Source organism: Triturus cristatus, chromosome 1_1 (genome assembly GCF_964204655.1).
Source record: "Triturus cristatus chromosome 1_1, aTriCri1.1, whole genome shotgun sequence".
Classification (NCBI taxonomy): Eukaryota; Metazoa; Chordata; class Amphibia; order Caudata; family Salamandridae; genus Triturus; species Triturus cristatus.
The window spans coordinates 900,684,514-900,697,465 of record NC_140579.1 but is presented as its reverse complement, the minus strand read 5'-3'; positions in this window follow the sequence as shown (position 1 = coordinate 900,697,465).

Here is a 12,952-nt window from a genome sequence, read left to right as displayed (position 1 = left end):
CAGCACATTTCACAACTGCTAATTCTTTAGGCAGCTGTATCGCCTCAAGCAATTTCCCAATCACTTCAGCATTCTTTATTGGAGTCCCACTCGACGTCAAGAAACCTCTTTGTAGCCAAAGTTGGCCAAAGTCATGCACAACTCCAAATCCATACTGACTATCAGTCATCACAGTCGTTCTCAAATCTTTTCCAATTTCACAAGCTTTTGTCAATGCAACTAATTCAGCAACTTGTGCAGATTTCACTCCTTTCAATGATGATGCTTCCATAACCTCTGAAACTTTGCACACCGCATATGCTGCACTCAGCACACCATCATCATTCCTCAGGCATGATCCATCCACAAACAACACATGATCACTCTCATGCAAGGGAAGATCCCTTATGTCTGGTCTCGGTTTTGTACAGTAATCAAGCACATCCAGACAATTGTGATCATCTTCTGTTTTCACACCCACATTTTCAATATCCGGCAACAATGTCGCTGGATTCACATTCACACATCTCTCAAGAGTCACATTTGATGCTCCCAGAATGACTTTTTCATATTTAGTCAACCGACTATGTGACATGTACTGAGTTCTGCTTCTCGTCAAAAGAATCGCCACATTATGAGGTACAAATACCCTTACAGGATATCCCATTATGATTCCCTCACTCTGTTCTAGGCTTCTGCATGTTGCAGCCACAGATTTCAGACAACCTGGTAAACCCACAACTACAGGGTCAAGTGTCGATGAGAAGTATGCAATAGGCCTTCTCAGTAATCCATGCTTCTGAATTAACACTGAAAGTGCACATCCATTTCTCTCACTGCAGTACAATTCAAATTCTTTTTCATAATCTGGCATACCCAAAGCAGGGGCTTCACACATTCTGCTTTTTAACTCTTCAAATGCTGCCATTTGTTCTCCATCTAGTTCCAATGGGTCTGTCATCTCACTTTTAGTCAGCTTAATCAGTGGCTTTGCTATCAGCGAAAAATTAATTATCCACTGACAACAATAACCCACCATTCCCAGGAACATTCTCACTTCCCTCTGGGTCTTAGGGGCTTTCATCTCTCTGATAATTTTGATCCTGTCATCAGTCACTTTTCTCAGACCTTTCTCAATATTGTGTCCAAGATTATGCACCTCTTTCTTGCAGAATTGCAATTTAGCTGGAGATACTTTTAACCCTCCATCTGCCAGATGATTCAGTAAAGCTATAGTATCTACTTCACAAGCTTCACGTGTCTTTGATGCCACAAGTAGGTCATCAATATACTGCACTAATACTGAATTTTCAGGCATGATCAAACTCTCCAATGACTTTTTCAATAACTGATTGAATATTGAAGGACTCTCCGTATACCCCTGTGGGATACGACACCATGCTAAAATACGCTGGCCAAATCTAAATGCAAAAATCGGCTGGCTGTCATGATGCAATGGAATTGAAAAGAAAGCATGACACAAATCAATCACTGTATACCACTCAGCATCATGTGGAATCTGATACAAAATCACTGATGGATTTGGCACAATAGGACAACATGCCACCACAATTTGATTAACTTTTCTCAAATCCTGTACAATCCTGAATTTCCCATTAGGCTTCTTTAACCCCATTATCGGTGAATTACACGGACTACTCAGTAGTTCTCTCAGAACTCCCTGCTGAATCATTTTCTCAATTATAGGAGTTATTCCCTCAATTATTTCTGGTGTCATTTTGTACTGAGGAATGTTAGGATAAGTAATTCCCTCTTTCACTGAAATTTTCACAGGATCTATATTATTCATCAATCCCACATCCTCTCCAGTAAAATCCCAAACTGTCCTTTTCACTGTGTCTCTCAGCTCTTGAGGCAAATCCTCCGGATCAAACACAGCATATGCACCAATTAACTCACTCTCTCTATTTTCTAGAGTCATTCGGTACAAAACATCCTCATCTGGTGTTTCAAAAGCTATTCCATCTGGTGTACAAAAAATTGTACAGTTCATTTTACATAACAAATCCCTACCTAACAGGTTCACTGGACTTGTGTCACAGACGATAAATCTGTGCATGTCTGAAAATTTCCCTATTTGTACTCTTACTGGTTCAGTAAGACGTGTTCTGATTTGTGTATTTGCTGCACCAACTACTTGGATTGCTTCATCCGAGAGAGGAAGATTTCTAATATCTGTTGACCTGACAGTTGATCTTGTCGCACCTGTGTCTACCAAAAAAGTAACACCTTCTTCATTTATTTTTCCATCCACAAATGGTCCTGCCTGGTCTATTTCTAGAGTTGCACCAAGTATGCACTCTTTCTCCTCTCTTCGGCACCGTCAATAATCACCTTCAGACTCACTCCCTTCATTCTTTAACAAGTACTGTTGTACCTGGTTAGAACGCCTTGGTTTGTTTACCTGCTCATCATTGTAGAATCCCGAATCCGGATTATACTTTTGTGCTCCTCTATTCTGCGGCAAGGGCGGTTTTGGCTCTTGACTCTGCTGTCTCACAACTTTCTGCTGTTGCTGCTGTTGATTGTTCCCCTCGTTCTGCACCTGTTGATTTAAGGATTTTCCCTCATTATTCACTAATGGTGGATTGGTACATTCTGATCTCCAATGTCCCAGTTGGCCACAGTTGTGACATGGGAACTTTTTCTTAGCTTCCTCAAGATTCCCCTTTCCTTTCCCTGCATACCTAGGTCTATTCCCTGCGTTATTTCCTGCATTATTCGCCTGTTCCACCAACTGTGCTTCCTGTCTTTCCGCAACTTTCACTTGTGCCCACATTGCTTTCTCTTTCAGCTTTCTCTGTTTTGCTTCAATTTCATCACTGAAGTATTTTGCATGTCTCAGAATCTCATCTATTTTCTTACTCTGCCAATCCACAGTATGCTCACGAATTCTTTCACTAATCTCAGGTCTCAGGCCATATACAAATCTGTATACAAAATGACTCAAATCCTTGTCACCCAGGTGTTCATCTCCACTGAATTGTTTAAATGCCAGTATCAGCCTCTCGTAAAAAGCATGAACTGATTATTTTGCTTCCTGATGTGTTCGATCTATTTTAACCCAGTCTGTTTCTTTTGGAGGTACTTTATTTTTCAGGTATACGATCACCTGCTCATACTTTCTCATTACTTCTGGATCTGGTGCTCCTGTTCTCTGATCTCTTGGATATTCCTCAGTAGGCCAACTCACAACTATTTTACACTCAGCCCACAAGTCTGCTGGAACAATTATATCAAACAGACTATTCAGGTCAATCCACAGCACTTTTGACAATTTCACAAACCTGTCTACCTGCCTATACCACTCGACGGGCTTTTCTCTCAATCGAGGAAAATCATTCGTAAATGATAAAATATCCTGTCTGGTCCATGGAACATGTATATATCCTCCTCCAGGTATTTCTCTCATAGGATAAGCATTCACTGGTTTTTCCTTTTCTCTCACAGGAAATGCTGAATAAGTCCTATCCCCTGATTCTTCTCTCTTTTTGTACCATCTATCCTTCCACTTCTCAACATCACCCCATTTTCGCAATAAAGCGATCATCTCTTTAATCTGTCCTGTTCTACCAGTACCATTCAAATTCTCTATATCTTTGTCTGTGAAATCCATCCTGTAAGACTTCTGCAAAACTTTCACTTTATCAATGTCAACTCCATAGTTATTTGCTATTGCTCTTAATCTGTCATGTGTATTTCTCGCTCTCCAGGTGATATTCTTACACATAAACAATAATTCACCATCATGATGATTTTTTAGAATTTCTGTTGGAACTGTCCCTGCAACAAGCTCTTCTAATTCTACACGTAACCTAGCAACATCAATTGCTTGTGAATCTTTATCCCTCTTTTGAAGAACTTTCATCCATTCATTCAAATCCTCAGCTGTTATTTCAGTAGATTTTCTCACTGGAACCACTTTCTTCTGCGGTTCTAAAATCGGCATCCCTGAACAACTAGCTTCACCAGCATCCAGTCCTGAATTAGACTCCTCTAATCCTTCACTACATGTGTCATGTATGAATTTTCCTGCCCTTTTTCCTGAATCTCCTGAAGGACCAGCCAAACTTGTCAATCTATTCCCAACATATGGAATAACCAAACCATTCTCACCCTTCCTCTGCTTATCAAAAACAGGCATAACCGGACCTATGGTTACGGGTACCGTAACAGCGTCTAGATTTTTTGTCAGTTCCTTGATCCTTTCAGTCAACTCCGATGTAGTTCTAGCTAGTTCTCTCGTATTTTCGCCACTGCTTCTATTCTCTCTCTCCCTGAAAGGATTACCACTTCTTAACTCTGGTATCACATTTTCTGTCTCAATGATACAGTGCGTATCTCTTATCGGAGAAACAATTGGTGTACTCTCTTCTGGTTCTGGTCTATATGGAGGTGGTCTTTTGTAAATCATGTCATTCAAAACCTCATCCTCATATTCATTAACTCCATATCTTCTCACTTCTGCCTCAGGAACTCTTTCTGCTCCCTCTTCAACTGTTCTCACAGGATATAATCCCTCTGACATACTAGCATCTCGCCATCTCGTCATTCGATCATGATGAGTTTCACGACCATGTCTCCTCCCGAACATATACCCATAGTTGCCTCCAGACCTCTGTTTCTCTCGCTCATGCACTTCCTCTTCCCATTCCACTAAAGCCTCGAACTGTGTCGGCCTTGGTCTTGGGTCAAGACATAACATCTTTTCCCGTAAATTTTTCAACACGGCCAGATTAAATGAACCATGTTCTGGAAATGCTAAAACTCCATCTTCCTTGGTATACCTAACCCAATTCTCCAACCATATACAGGTATGATACCCATATCTTGCAGCCATGAAGGATGCAGGCGTTTTCGATGGAGGTAATAATTCACCCTCTCTCGTTTTAACATCTTTATCCTTGTCGAACCAATTTTTAATCTTTCTGAACAAAGATTTTTTCTTTTTCTCCTCTTGGTAATACATTTTAACGCTTACCAAAACTTTCTAATCCCTTTCCGTAATACAACTACACAATATGATTTTTCAACCAATAACAGCGCGACTCACACTAACGCACCAATCCTGGAACGTTACGTCACTAGAATAGCTCCACCAATCCTTGCGCGGCTCACACCAACGCACCAATCTCAGCGCGAGCACTATTCTGATCTAATATCCAATCAGAGCGCGGTCTGTTTTACGTCAGCAGTCGCTGCAGTCGCTTCTGTCTCCTGTCTCTTGTCACTCGTCTACCCCTCCTTTACAAATTTCTCAGTAGACTCCGTGTCAAATTTTACAAAATCTATTAGTTACAACATATAAACATCTCCATTGTCTGCTTCGCTAACCACAGAATAGTAAAGAAAATCTATTTCACAAGAATCAACGGAATTCTTTCATACATTCCTTAACTGTTTCCTCTAGGACTTGTCCAAAGAGTCTTACAGTCAACTAAATATACGAACATTCACGCACATTCATACAAGAAAATATAGTACATACACACAGAATCCTGCTTTTCCCGAGAACAGCGAACAATCTGCTCCACTACAGAATTATAACACACATCAACCAAGCAGCTTACTTCTACCCAGTTTCTCAAACAAGCTCAGAGAATACCTATTACTTCTCCCGCGATAAGCTTTAACGGCGAACCTCACGGATCCCTGGGACTTAAAACCAGAGTTTCACAGATAACCTTCACTACCATACGCACTCCTTATATACCAGAAATATCTCTAATAGTAACATATAACAATGTCACTGATTCAGAATCCAGACAATGTGAATTTTCCTGCATACGTACAGGACCAACAATCCCGTCTTTCCCGAGAGCAGCATATACTTCCCTCTGCCCTACTACGGAACTGCTACTAGCTCCCAAGTTCCAGAAGCACTACATATAACTCAACATGACGACTCCAACATATAATATTAGTACATATACCAACATCAATCAATAATCAATAAGCTAATGTACAAGCAATCTAATCAGATCAAGACAATCATCAATAACCATCATCACTCTGCTACCAGGAACTTGATGCAGATTGGGGTGTACAAAATCTCCCTACTTCCACGGATAGAGTAATTTCACAGTTACACGCACATACACTCACCATACACTAGGGCCCATTTCACTAACATGCACTCAAATACTCTACCAGCATTGAACCTGTGGAAAGAAAACTCCTAAACCCCACAACTACACCAAGGTCGATAAGACCTAGCTATTGCAATTGTCATAATCTAAACAATCTATACATCAATAATCAAATAGAGTACTCAATAATTGACAAGAAATAATCACCAACACCATATTTAAAATTATGATTCTTTATCTAAAATTAGTCAAAAGAAATTAATCAGAATAAATCATTTTTCTCATAATTACCTATTCTAGCTAAATGTCAGAATGGGTCATCAGGACAAGTCTCTCAGTAGAAATCTCCCAAGTCACCGTCTTCACAGCATCGATCCTCACCAACGCAGGTTTGGGAAGAAAATGGCAAAGTGGCAAAAACCCTCTAGCTATTGCAATTGTCATAATCTAAACAATCTATACATCAATAATCAAATAGAGTACTCAATAATTGACAAGAAATAATCACCAACACCATATTTAAAATTATGATTCTTTATCTAAAATTAGTCAAAAGAAATTAATCAGAATAAATCATTTTTCTCATAATTACCTATTCTAGCTAAATGTCAGAATGGGTCATCAGGACAAGTCTCTCAGTAGAAATCTCCCAAGTCACCGTCTTCACAGCATCGATCCTCACCAACGCAGGTTTGGGAAGAAAATGGCAAAGTGGCAAAAACCCTCTAGCTATTGCAATTGTCATAATCTAAACAATCTATACATCAATAATCAAATAGAGTACTCAATAATTGACAAGAAATAATCACCAACACCATATTTAAAATTATGATTCTTTATCTAAAATTAGTCAAAAGAAATTAATCAGAATAAATCATTTTTCTCATAATTACCTATTCTAGCTAAATGTCAGAATGGGTCATCAGGACAAGTCTCTCAGTAGAAATCTCCCAAGTCACCGTCTTCACAGCATCGATCCTCACCAACGCAGGTTTGGGAAGAAAATGGCAAAGTGGCAAAAACCCTCTCTAGGCTAACAATTTTTATAGTATTTTAAACAAAAGAAAGCAACAAAAAGTATTCATCGCGTCCGCTGAACCTCTGAGCAAAGCGAGAAAGAAAGGATGTAGCATCGCTACATTTGGAAAATCTCCGCTCAGGAAAATCACAAAAATAAAAAGACAGAACAGGAACCAAAAATAAAAATGTATCTCTTTACAGTCCACATTTCCTCAGCGATGACACAATGCTCAGAGTTCTTTCTTAACAGTTCCTTTGTCCTCCAAGGCTGTCCAATACAGCTGGAAACCTGCCCAGAACTGCTGCTGTCCTCACGGAAAGTTTTAACCAGGCAAGGACTGTGGTCAGATGTCGTTCGACCATGTTCATATTCAGCAAGGCCTTTTCATCACATTTTTATTCACTCGAGGCCAGGCTGCAAACGGCGGACATGTTTGGTTAGGCCAAAATGGACCATCTTAATTAAAAGAGACAAGAACAACGTTACCACAGCATAGTGATTAAACAGTGTTAACCCCACTAATACCCTTATGTGTATGTAATTATCTAGCTTTAGCAACACAGAAAAGCATTAATTCAAAAGCGTTTCGTGCTTAAAATAAACAGCACTCAGCAACGTTTATTTAATAAAACATGCACATTTATTAAATAGCAATACGAAAGCATTCCCTCGTGTCGGTTTTCTTCTCATTAGTATGTTGGTAAGTTTAAACATATACACAAAACAAATAATTAGTAATTAATGATTATTAATTTTAATCATGACAAATAGACAAACCAGAGCTTCAAAACCCTATAGATTTTCATTAGAAAATCCTGCTCCAGCATCCTCAGCTCTGCCATCTCATCCCAGTGCCGATATGCATACCTGTTGAGCAGGGCATTCAAATTGGCTATGCACCATTGGGTCGCAGCTCTTCTCTCAAATTTTCTTCCCACCATATCCATCTTCTTACTATCTGTGTCCGGAGGCGGTCCATATGCGGTGGTGAAGTTTTCTCTTTCTTGCAGAGGTGTAACTGACCTACATGTTGCAGGCTCCTTGAAGGTATTCATTCCCTGGTCTTTGGAATGGTAGTAGTGTCTCTAACAAAGAATGGCTGAGTTTTTTCTTCAAGCTGAACGCCATACTTATATGCAGCCCTTTAAATTAGTTGGTTGTACATCGCGATGTTGTCCAGATGGGTATGCCTCGGTGGATAAATGTTTAATCCCTCCTCTGGGGAATAAGCCTTGAGGTCCTGCCATTGATTCTTGAGGTATTCCACCCCATCTGTATCCTGGAACACTCATCTTCCTCATAGATCTGTTTTTGCTCTTCCTCTTGTGGATCCTTAGGTCATCAGGGGTTCCATTTCTTCCAATTCCTGGTCCTTTTAAGTCTGTTCAGTTGAGGTTATCGGCGGAATCCTGAACTCCCTGAGAGAGGCGTCAAACTCTTTGTTTTCTTTTGCAGGATCGCGGCCAATTCGGCTTCAAGACGCCTCTTCTTGCATTCAATTTCGGCACCGCGAACTTCAGCTTCAAGTGTGGGTGTCGACTTTCTGTGTAAGTTGTCGTGGTCTCACTTGACACTTTTTTTTACCTCACGCACCTTCGACCACTGTTCGGCGCTTTCGCGGAAGCTCTTACGCCTGCGGTGTCCTTTGTATGGGACCCGAGGGGCTCTTCAGATTCTGCTTGCCTTTGATCAGCGAGATTTGATGCCAAGGCAGCTTTTGGTATTTTTGAATCTGTTGTTCGAGACTTACCCCAAGTCTGTTTTTTGACGTTACCTGCAAACGTTTCTCCTTCGGTTTTCAATGTTCTTTTCTACCTCAATGACCCTCATCCCGGCATCTGAGCCCGCTCCTTAGGCAAGGTTTTCCTCCTCCTCGCTTGACAACCCCAGGTCTCTCTGTGGAGTGTCCTTCTGTCCCTGCATGGCAGAATGTGCTTGCCTTGGTTTGTCTCTCACCTTTAAGGTCTTCAGATTGAAGTCTTCATAGGCCCCACAGTTGTTGCTTCTGTTGTCAAGCAGGAGTTAAAGGTGGCACACCTGGTGGTTTTGCTTCTGTGCAAACTTGTGGTGGCATTTTGGGAAAACAGTGGGGCATATCAACAACAACCGGCGATAATTATCGCTAAGCGCACTTAGCGCTAGGATAATTATCGCCGGCTAGCGTTGATTTTTATCGCTGAGATAGCGTGCTATTGGCAACGCTTATCTCAATAGCGATAAAAATCCTCACGCTAAGTGGCTAACGTGAGATTATCGCTGGAAACCCAGCGATAATCTCACGTTAGCTTGTTGATAGGGACAGACAAACTTAGCCATGATATCCTCCTTCCATAGGATATCATGGCTAAGTCAGAAAAATACCAGACGTAAAAAAGCAGCTTTAAGCAGGGTTAGCGCTGCTTTTTTTGTCTCTAACAGGGTTAGCGATATTCTTGATAATAGGAGAAATGTCGCTTAGCGACATTTCTCCTATTATTTTACTCTGGAACGCCCCCTTTGCATCTCATTAGAGATGCAAGGGGAAGCATAAAGTAAATGGGTGCTAACATGTAAATTTGCATGTTAGCACCCTGTTGATAGGGTGCTAGTTTTATCTCTGCTTTTTTGGCTTTTAAAGCCAAAAAAGCAGAGATAAAGCCCTTGTTGATATGCCCCAGGGTTTTCTCCATATCACATGAAACAGGGGACCCCTTGTTCTGACTTTCTCCGGTTTTCCCTCAACGTGAGGTCTTGATACCTTTAATCAGTTGTTTTCTCCAGTGTTTTGGGTTTTTCTCCGATGAACTTTCAAATAAATCTTTCTTCTTCCTGGTGACTGGAGAGCTTTCAGCAACGCTTCCAGAACCAATAGAAGAAAAAAAAAGAATCTGACGATGACTACCATACACGGAAACTTAGGGGTAGGGCATATGACATCAGGAGAGGCTGGATTAGGTGCCAAATGGTGGGATAGTCAACGCCCCCCAAAAAATACAAGCATTTGCAATGCACTTTGTCTCGCAATTGCGAGATTTTGAGCTATTAGCATTGTAAATGACAATGCGTTTAATTTGTAATTAAAAATGCTGCAATTAAGGTCCGCAGCCGCTATTAAAGTGAAAGTGCGGTATGGACCGTTTTTTTTTTGTAAAATTGCCCCATGAAAGCGCTGAATGCATTGACTGTTGCAGGAAAGCATGTAGTGCCTGCAGGAGGAGAAACCATAAAAGAAAATAGTGCTTACTGACTAAATAAGACGTACCATGTAACTATCGATTAAAAGGTCCAGACCTCATGGGAGGTTACAAATGAAGACAAGGCGGTACTAGGGAGGGACTAACAAGCCTATTAACGAATCAGAAGCCAGCATTTACTAAGGACAATGACACAAGACAATGATATATGGGTGGAGAGTAGGCGGGGCTTTAAGTCCATACTCCAATACAGCATGGCTCGCAGATCAGAGCATGTGCGGCCCAGGCTTGACCTAAAAGGCCCTTACTCGGCCCTAGACAGCTATCGCACAATTGCATTATTAGATACTCATGCAAAGATATTCGCCGGCATCCTACTGCAGGAAATTGAAAATTTGGTGGGGGAATCAAGCTAGCTCTCACTCAATCAAACAGTTTTCTGTTCCAACTCGAGCATGACAGACAATCTTGTCGCCCTATTACGCTAATATCGAAACATACTCTGAAAAACAACTCCCCTACACATGCTTTATTACGTTTTCAAAGGCCTTCGACTACGTTGACAGGAATTATATGTGGCATAAATTTCCAACATGGAACATCCCAGCCAACCTCCTATGAGCACTACAGCTACTGTACTCAAACTTAGATCCTTACTTGTGTCCAGGTTAATCTTTGAATAACTATACCATTACCAACAAAACATGGCCTAAAACAAGGCTGTGTCCTTGCCCCAACACTATTTAATCTTGTCATTTCAGAAATATGATACATCAAGTAACATACCTGCAACAAGCCAGTACTATTGGCTTTGTCAATGGTTGTTAGTTGCATAAAATAAACTATGGTTTTGTTGTATACAACATTGAAAATGCTTCAGTTCTAAAATGATGAGACTGAAAGAACTAAAACATGTCTCTTTGAAGCTATATCAAAGGCTTTAAGCAGTGGTACTGCTGCAAAGTTAAGATTTATTTTTCCATCCTGAGGGTAAAAATAGAAAGCCTGATAGGGACCCGTTTCAGCACCTGCTTTTAAGAACTGAGGTGCTGAGCACATGCATGACCCGGCCCACTGAACCCCCTGTTGAAGAGTGCATGCACTTGCAGTTTATCTTGTGTAGACTTGTATTAATAAGGACATTTACTGAAGTGACCTCATGTTTTTGCATGTCCATGTTATTTGTAAAGGATTGTATAAAGGTTAACATTGTGTTCTTACACCATGTAAAGGATTTAATTAACTATAAAATGATTAATACGCTTCAAACTTAAACTAAACCCGTTATGGGTTCAAACTGATGGAAGCTTTTAAAATGTGATGCCTTAATGCATGGCGTAAAAAGTGCATCTACTGTCGCTCAGTAAACTTATGCAATAAAACTTAAGAACAAAACCTGGAGGCTGAAAGCAAGACGCAGGCTTAGATGCAAAATAAAAAGGGCACATTGTTTATTCCCAAGCAATGGCTGGAAGTAAAACAAGCACTGGCATAGCCAATAGGTCTCGCATTTGGGACCTTATAAGTGTTTAGCCATGCGACAGTTGGTGTTGTTGCACCAAGGATATTCTGCTGCATAACTAAATACTTATAAGGTCCCAAAAGCGAGACCTATTGGCTATGCCAATGCTTGTTTTGATTAATTGCCTGTTATTTTGCATTTATTACTGTTTTGACTGGTCTATCCTTTGTGTTGTGTTTCATTACTTATACATGATTGTCCCGAGTTTTCCTTCTTTCTTCTTATGACTCACTGTCCTTTGTTGGCCCTCAAGTTCTGCCAACCTGAGGATTACGCACGGCGCATATGTATTTAAACTCCATTTTACACAGGTTGTTTTCAGCCTATAAGAAGAAAGTTTGTGTTAAATAATCAGGTTAAGATGTTTATAATGCTCAAGATAGTTTGAAGAAAGGACCACTGTTAAATATGCATCACAGTCACTGCCTTTTGAATACAATGAAATAAAGAACTTGTTCGCGGCATCAATAAAGCGCCAACACGCTTTATGGACAAACTACATGAACCAGCATCCTTTGTGTAACAGCTTCACTGACAAGGGGCATGGATTAGGAAGTCCACTAAAAGGAAATAAACAGAGACAAACTGACAGCTTTCCAAGAATGCCTTTTAAACACAATGAAATAATGAACTTGATAAAGGCAATGGCAATATGGATTAGGAAGATCACAAAAACGAAATAAGCTGAGACGAACTACCGGCGTTCCAGAATGCCTTCTACACTTGTTTCAGGCAATGACAATAAAAAAGTGCGCACACGCTTTAAAAACTACATGAACCAGCAATCTTTGCTCAACAACTTTATTGACAAGGGAAATGGAGTCGGAAGTCTATTTATATGTAATGAGCCCAAACGTAATGACAGCGTTCCAGAAAGCCAGCCGAAGCGGGAAGAATGATTGCAGATCGGTATGTAAAACGCGAGTGATTAATCGCGGGTGCTACGAAATATGTGATTTGAAGCGTGTGAAATAGAAGTGCAACAGCTAACGTCCCAGTTCGTGCTTTAACCTTTAACTCATACGCCACTATTTAGACCAAGAAAAACAACGATCCTTTTCCCAACTGCGAAGTAGAGCACCAACTGGCAGCAGTAATTCCAATTAGCAAGTAAGTGCCTAGACGAGCAAATAAATACTCACACGTC